This window comes from Schistocerca cancellata, chromosome 4 (assembly GCF_023864275.1).
Source record: "Schistocerca cancellata isolate TAMUIC-IGC-003103 chromosome 4, iqSchCanc2.1, whole genome shotgun sequence".
Classification (NCBI taxonomy): Eukaryota; Metazoa; Arthropoda; class Insecta; order Orthoptera; family Acrididae; genus Schistocerca; species Schistocerca cancellata.
Window position 1 is genome coordinate 308,229,786 of NC_064629.1, and position 6,434 is coordinate 308,236,219.

The following is a 6,434-nucleotide window of genomic DNA, read 5'->3' on the forward strand; positions in this document are numbered from 1 at the left end:
ACTATTACGTTATTTTTATAGGTTGTAATTAAAATATAGTTTTGTATTCTTTTATTTAGGAGAAGTACACAGAATGTATATTGATTGTTTAAACTATTTTGTTTTTGTACAAAAAAAGCGGTTAAAAGAAGCGGTTCTACAAAAAAGTAAAAAAAAAGTGGTAATAGTCGTGCAAAAAAAAAAAAGCGGCTCTAGGCGCTTATGTACAGAACCGCGCTGCTGCTACGGTCGCAGGTTCGAATCCTGCCTCGGACATGGATGCGTGTGATGTTCTTAAGTTAGTTAGGTTTAAGCAGTTCTAAGTTTAGGAGACTGATGACCTCAGATGTTAATTCCCATAGTGATTAGAGCCATTTGAATTATTTTGAATCCAGTGCATGTTCTCCAACTATTTTTTCTGCTCTTCCTTTTCCTACTATCGTATTCCAGTCACTCAATACAATTAAAATTTCGTTTCTTTTAACCATATGTTAATTTCTTTTATCTCCTCATACATTCATTGAGTCTCTTCGTCTGCTGAGCTAGTTAGCATATAAACTATTGTGGCAATTGTTTGTTTCGTGTCAGTGTTTGCTGTGATAATTTGCGCACCATGCTGCTCATAAGAGCTTACGCTTATTTCTGTATTCTTAGTCATTATTAGACACAATCCTGTATTACCTGACCAGAAGTCCTATTCTTCTCTCCACCGCACTTCACTAATTCCCAACATATTTGACATCATAATGTCAGTTTCCCGTTTTACATTCTGTAGCTTACTAACCGGATTTAGAGCTCTAACATTCCGCGTTCAGACCTGTCGAATATCCGTTTGTTTTTCCTGATGACGACATTATAATGAGTATCCCCTGCTGATATTTCCGGAACTGTTTTACTTCCGGAATATTTTACTTAAGAGGATGCCGTCATCTTTTAGCCATATAGCATAGTTGCATGCCGCCGGGAAAAACAGCTGTTGTAGTTTCCTCTTGCTATCAGCCGTTCGCAGTACCAAAACAGGAAGTATGTTTTGGCTAATGTCACAAGGCCACATCTGTCAGTCAGTTAGGCTGTTGCTTTTACAATTATTGAAAAGGCTGCTGTCCCTCTTCGGGAATCATAGACTAATCTGTCATCTACACAGGTACTCCTTCGATGTATTTGCACTTGCGGTATGGCTATTTTTCTCCTTGAGGCACGCAAGCAGCCCCACTTTAGGAAGCTCCATTTTTCACGTAGAAGTAAAAAGAAAAAAAATACCAGTATCTACCTTACAGTCTGCGTCGTAATATTCGAACAAAATGAATGCCGATGTACAGTGTGATGTTCTTTGAACTTACTGTCTCAATTTGGGAAACAGAATAAAAGTGTAATATTGCGATTTCACACCTAAGAAAGAACACCGTTACAGGTGCACGTTAAAAAGTATTATCTGTACATTTTAATGTCAGTTTAGCAAATTTGTAATGCTGAATTCGTAAAACCGCGTCGACATCTAAATGGAGGTCCTTCGATTGTCAGCTGGCACCCTGAAGTGGAAGTTGTGCTTCGAAATAAAGAATGTAGAATGAAATACGCTGTTCTAAGACAACCGACACAAATTGTCATCTAACTTCCCATTCAGTAAACATATACAGTGTTTGGTTCCGGAAGTATTTGTTAAGCATTTCGTGTGGCTCAGATTGAGTTGTGTTAGAACAACGTGGAGACGCTGTGGCGCGGGGGCAGGCAGGTGGAGCTGGCGCTCTCGAGTGCTGAGAGGGCGCTCTGCAGCCCCGCAAAGGAGATGAACTGAGAGCCCGGCGCTGAGGGGGCCCGAGTGGCCGGTAGCCAGCCAGCGCACAGAGCCACGAAATACGTCGTGCAGCGTCTGTTCGCCACATTACATTGTTCACTTCTCGCCGAACACTAGCCCGTACCAAACAGAACGCGTGTGTTTGAGGACTTATAAAGCGAACATGAAAACAATTGAAAATAATTAGCGGTGGGAGCCTTATGTATAAATAAGAAGAAAAGTCCAGAAACGCCGATGAGGGGTAGTTATAAAGTTTTAACTGCAACCTCGAAAACATTAAGTTACGTAATTCAGTTGTCTTTTGTTTGCAGATGTGTATTGGCAGTGTTGATACATACTGAAATATCTGCGCCTCAGTACTGTTGCACGGCGCTAGACGAGCCAAAACGAATTGGCGCAGTCCATTGATAAAGTGTAGTATCACTCGGTAATAAGATTTTTATGTTTGAAGGACACTAACGCTTCAACAATCCATGCTGAGTTGCTGGAAAAGTACTGTAGCAATGGACCATTATATGACATTTATATCTTCAGTGAAAGAGTGGAAGAATTGCTGAACCTATCGAATGGAATAAATTATCTAGTGACTGCACACAATGATTTGAAAGTAAACCGAAGAAACAAAAAATTAGAGAGGAGTTGCAGAAACGAGATTTGCGATAAACTGAACGTAAAAATCTAGGAGGACGAAGCAGATGAAACGAAGAAATTATGTTACCATGGAAGCAAAATAACATGTATGAACGAAGCAAGGAAGACATAACAAGAGGACTAGCACAGGCAAAGAGGGTACTTTGTTGCCAATAGTACCAAGTATCAGTATTAATTCGAGGAAGAAATTTCTAAGAATGTGCATTTGGAGAACAGCATTGTACCAAAGTAAATCACGGATTGTGGGAATGCCGAAAAGAAGAAAATCGAAGAGTTTGAGATTTGGTGCTATAGAGGAATATAGCAAATTAGGTGAACTAATAAGAAAGTAAACAAGGAGGTTCTTCGCAGAATCGGCCAGAAGTGGAAAATGTGTATGAGACTGACAAGAAGAAGGGAAAGGATTATAGGACAGGTGTTAAGTCTTCAAGGAACAATTTATATGGTACTTGAGGGAAATGTAGAGGGTAAAAATTGTAAGGGATGGCAGAGGTTGGAATATTTCCAACAAATAATTGAGAACTTTGGGTGGAAGAGCTACTCTGAAATGAAGTGGCTGGCACAAAAGAGGAATTTGCGGTATGCCACACCAATCCAGGCGGAAGACTGATAACACAAATACGAGGGTTATTCCAAAAGTAAGGTCCGATTGATTGCCAAATTGAAACCACAGTGAACATCAGAAATGTTTTACTTGTAACAATTAGCTACACCTTTCAGCTACTTCTCTACGTAGTCGCCGTTCTGACTTAGACTTTTGTCATAGCGTTGTACCAACTTTTCAATAGCCTCATCATAGAAGGCAGTCGCCAGTGCTTTCCGCCAATTCTCCACGCTGGCCTACACCTCGTTGTCTGTGTCAAAATGTTGTCTTCAAAGACAGCGGTTCATGTGACCAGAGATGAAACTCAGGGGGAGACAATTGCGGACTGTATTGTGGGTAATCTCACATTTCCATTTGAAAACGATGCAGGAGCATCTTCATTGCCCCTGCAGAATGCGGCTGAGAATTGTCGTGAAGAAGAAACAGCACGACAGTTATGTAATGTTAGCTGCATAGCTTCAGGCGAAATTTCTCACCAGGCCCTCGTACTTGGCGGCAGACACTATTTTCTAGACATCTTTACGCACTCACTGCGAGCTCAGAAATGAGAAGAGCGACGTGATGCTAACTGGGGTTATACTAGAGACACTACCCAACACATCTGTGCAAAGCTTTATCGGATTTTCATAGTGGTTTCCATTTCGCGACCGATCGGACCTTACTTTTGGAATAACCCTCGTAAAATGACGCGGTTAGGTGCCCCAGACGCTTCCGAATCGGTCAGAAAAGCCTGTATAACGAAGAATGAAGTGGCGGACCATCTCTTTGTGAAGAACCGGGAGTCGCGAGAAGAGTGGAGGTCCTGGTGCTCGAAGACCGGTGAAACACAACCGACGCGAAAGTGGAAAAAGTCAAAATCACACGTGGATGTTTTTCACCACACTGTACGAAATTTCCAACATTACTAAATACGCTTCTCGATGGATTCCGCAACTGCTCACATTGACTGAAAAAGCGCTTCGAGCCGAAGTAGCGATGGAAGTGTATTAGCCTGTTTCAGATCGCTTCCTTAGCTGCGTTACCAGCATAGGTGAGTGTTGGGCGAATTACAATGGCCGTGAGATAAGTGAGCAACGCAAGCAGTCTAAACACGTGGATTAACCACCGCCGTGGAAGGCGAAGACCCAACTATCATCGGGCAAGTTGATGCTGAGTGTTTTGTGGGACTGCCGCGGTCTGGTATTAACAGATTATATTCGTCAGGGGTAAACCGTTGCAGAAGCGTGCTGTTGAAGTCTCCCGACGAGGTTACGGAAGGCTGTATAGCCGAAGCGTTACGAGAATCTATACGAGGGACTACTTCAGCACCGCGGCAAGGCTTGAATTCATTCTCTACAGGACGCAGTCACACACGCTGCTTCTCCGGGCTGTTGGAATTTGCCTCACCCCGCTGTGTTCTCCTGAAATGGTATGCAATAACTTATTCCACTTTGAAATGATAATTAAATGGACACCCTAGATGCACACAGGCGTTGATGTACTTCATTGGGGACATGTTGAAAATGTGTGCCCCGACCGGGACTCGAACCCGGGATCTCCTGCTTACATGGCAGACGCTCTATCCATCTGAGCCACTGCGGGCGCAGAGGATAGCGCGTCTGCAGTGACACCTTTGTACCCGCGGTGGCTCAGATGGGTAGAGCGTCTGCCATGCAAGCAGGAGATCCCGGGTTCGAGTCCCGGTCGGGGCACACATTTTCAACATGTCCCCAATGAAGTACATCAACGCCTGTTTGCAGCTAGGGTGTCCATTTAATTATCATTTCATTTCTAGCAAATCTGCATGGTCATCCACGGTAACTGTTCTTTCGGTAACAGATGCTACCGTCATATATAGTTATTCCACTTTGCTTATATTAAGAAACCATTTCATGAGACTCATTTCCAGAATGGCGACTAGCTGATTTATGAGGTTTCTTGAACAACAACAATGTAGACGTCTATACTGTCCAGTCACATTAATGTGACCACCAGTCATAAGCTTGAATAATTGCCTTTTGCAGGGCGGACAGCTGCGAGACGTGCAGGAAGAGCGTTAATGACGTTCTTGGAGATACCGACGGGGATGTGGATTCTAGCCGACTTCAGTGCCGTGACCAGTTGCGCTAGGTTTCTCGGTCGATGATCCATGGTCCAAACACCCCGATCGAGGTGGTCTCATAGATTCTTGACAGGGCTTAAATCCCAAGAGTTCGATGGACAGGAGAAGGTGGTAAATTGATTCTGGTGCTCTTCGAACCACGCACGTGCACTGCTAGCTGGGTGACAGGTTTAATTGTCCTGCTGGTAGATGCCATCGTGCAGAGAAAAATCAAACTGCGTGCTGGGGTGGACATAGTCCTCAATGATTGATACATAGCTGTGTTGAGCCATTATGCCTTCCTGAGTGACAAGATCATCCAGAGAATTTCACGAAAATATTTCGCAGACCATAACGCTGCCTCCTTCGGCCTGGACCCTTCCGAGGATTGGTGTAGGGTGTTTGGTTTCAGGGGTTTCACGTCCTGCATGCCAACAACCATCTTTGTAATGGCACATAAAATGTGATTCATCGGAAAAGACCACCTGTTGCCACTCGGTGGATGAACAGCAGTCAGCGTAGCTTGGGTGCATGAAACAGAAGCCTGCTGCGAAGGCCCATATGCAACAACGTCCTCTGAAGAGTCGTTGAGCAGAATTGTTCGTAACGCCTCGGTTTATCTGGGCGATCAGTTGCTCAACAGTTGCACGTCTATTCGCCCGCACATATCTCCGCAGCCATTGTTCATCTCTGTCGTCTGTGCCCGTGTTGCACCACACTTCCCTCGGCGCTGGGTTTGGATAGCGCCACTTTGTCATACAGGACATACCTTAACCATAACGGCACGCGAATAGTTTTCTAACTTAGCCGTTTCGAATATGCTTCTGCCCTTTATCGGAAAGCCAATGACTGTACCCTTTTGAAAGACGGATAAACCGCTCCGTTTCCGCACTACAACATGGACTTTACTGTTTTCCGCGTTCCGCCGGACACACTTTTATACTCTCCACTGCTAATGCTGCCACCTGCTGTCTGTGAATTGTTATTACACGTTGACATCCAACATAGGTGGTGGTCACATTAATTTGGCTGGGCTGTGTAAAAAAAGGTATCCCTAAGTCATCCATCGTTAGGAAAAGTATGTGTCATTGAAGTATGCAGATGGGTCCATACCATCTACTACTTTAATAGTCGAATCTTGATTTTTTAGGTGATAATTATAACCTTAGGACTACAGCTTGTAGTCTGCAGAGTTGTCAGATAGTCAGTTATGGCTGCTACATCATTAGCGCGAGTGTTCAACTTTCAACTTGCTTTTCAGAAGTTCGTGACTATTCTTCACTATTGTGTTTATTTCTTGAATTATATGCTACAATCAATCAATC

General features: G+C 43.7%; 2 non-coding genes across 2 annotated transcripts; one reads left to right on the top strand and one right to left on the bottom strand.

The window, feature by feature from the left end:
• Positions 1-4,536: 4,536 nt before the first annotated feature.
• Positions 4,537-4,611, bottom strand: Trnat-ugu (transfer RNA threonine (anticodon UGU)). The gene has a single exon. It is a non-coding gene; the product is annotated as a tRNA-Thr (tRNA).
• A 34-nt stretch (positions 4,612-4,645) lies between these two features.
• Positions 4,646-4,720, top strand: Trnaa-ugc (transfer RNA alanine (anticodon UGC)). The gene has a single exon. It is a non-coding gene; the product is annotated as a tRNA-Ala (tRNA).
• The last annotated feature ends 1,714 nt before the right edge of the window (positions 4,721-6,434 follow it).